This window comes from Cibotium barometz, chromosome 33 (genome assembly GCF_041138505.1).
Source record: "Cibotium barometz isolate CiBa-2024 chromosome 33, ASM4113850v1, whole genome shotgun sequence".
NCBI lineage: Eukaryota > Viridiplantae > Streptophyta > Polypodiopsida > Cyatheales > Cibotiaceae > Cibotium > Cibotium barometz.
The window spans coordinates 49,337,065-49,338,300 of NC_141078.1; the positions used below are offsets into that span (position 1 = coordinate 49,337,065).

General features: G+C 41.8%; 1 non-coding gene across 1 annotated transcript; it reads left to right on the forward strand.

Annotated features, from left to right (window-relative positions):
* Positions 1–810: 810 nt before the first annotated feature.
* On the forward strand, positions 811–956 carry LOC147619675 (U12 minor spliceosomal RNA). Its single transcript, XR_015261921.1, has one exon. It is a non-coding gene; the product is annotated as a U12 minor spliceosomal RNA (small nuclear RNA).
* The last annotated feature ends 280 nt before the right edge of the window (positions 957–1,236 follow it).

The following is a 1,236-nucleotide window of genomic DNA, read 5'->3' on the forward strand; positions in this document are numbered from 1 at the left end:
TGATACCTCCTTCATTGGGCCATCAGGGCACTGGCCACGCTCCCAGGAAGTCACCAATGATAGAGCAGTCATCTTATGTCATGCTTGTCGGCCATGCCCACCAGGATCCCGACCACGGCATCCTCACCATCGCCAGATATTGCTCGGCATTTTCTACTTAGTATCATCTAGGAGTCTTACTTACAGTTCTTATAAGTGTAAGACAATCAGTTTATTGTACTTTTTAGTTTCATTTAGTTGTTCTCTTTGATGAGACACCAACTTCAGATGTACTCTTAGTTTTGGTCTCATAGGCCATTATGGCCTCTTAGAGACGTTAATATATCATTTCATTTCATTGCTCTCTTACTTGAGCCATCAGATATACGCAATCGTAGTTGTGATTATCCACCTGGCGTTAAAAGTGCCTTCTCTAGCTTGTTTGACTTGGCCTATCTCTCTCTCACACATACATACACATTCTCTCTCTACACGCATGTAACTATTGGTTATAGCTCAAGCAATTCATGTGTCCCCCCCCCTTCTCTGTGTGTTTGTCAGGGTTGTGTGAGTTAACAAGGACAAACTAGCCAAACCTAATGCCGCCCTTGTGGGTCTTGGCCAAGTTTTCTTGTAACCACATGGGTTCAAATCTTGGTTCCATCAGATTTACTCCTAAGTTTTATGTATTACTAATATTACTTCTATTTCTCTTTCTGCGTCATTTTTTTGTACCTAAGTCTAGGTCCTGAGGGTTTGTTGATGAAATAACCCATATGCAGAAATACAAGTCTTGTTTATATATAAACACGTTGGATTCACCGTTCTTGGTTGCCTTAAACTAATGAGTAAGGAAAACAAAGCGCTCGGGCAAAACCGGGCGCAGCGCTGAGCTTATCAAGAGAGCTCTATTTTTGGAGGGGTGATAGGCTGGCCGGGCGTTGACGCTGCAGAACTCGCCTGAGCAGGCCTCCCACAACTCACTAATTATCTTCATTTTCACAACTCACTAATTATCTTCAGAAAATGAAAGGTTTGTGTCAATGGTTCACCCTTTAAAGTTTGGTTAAAGACAAATCCTGTTAATGCTAGGCGTCCTCAGCTATGGTTAAATTAATGTGCTTGGTAGTTGTACGCAAGTCGATTAAATCTTTTGCGTATTGCAAGTTCAACCTTAGGCTTAGGGTAGCTAGATCATCACATGTGAAATGTGTTGAACTACATAGGTCTTTACGTGGTAACATGTGATATGTGTTG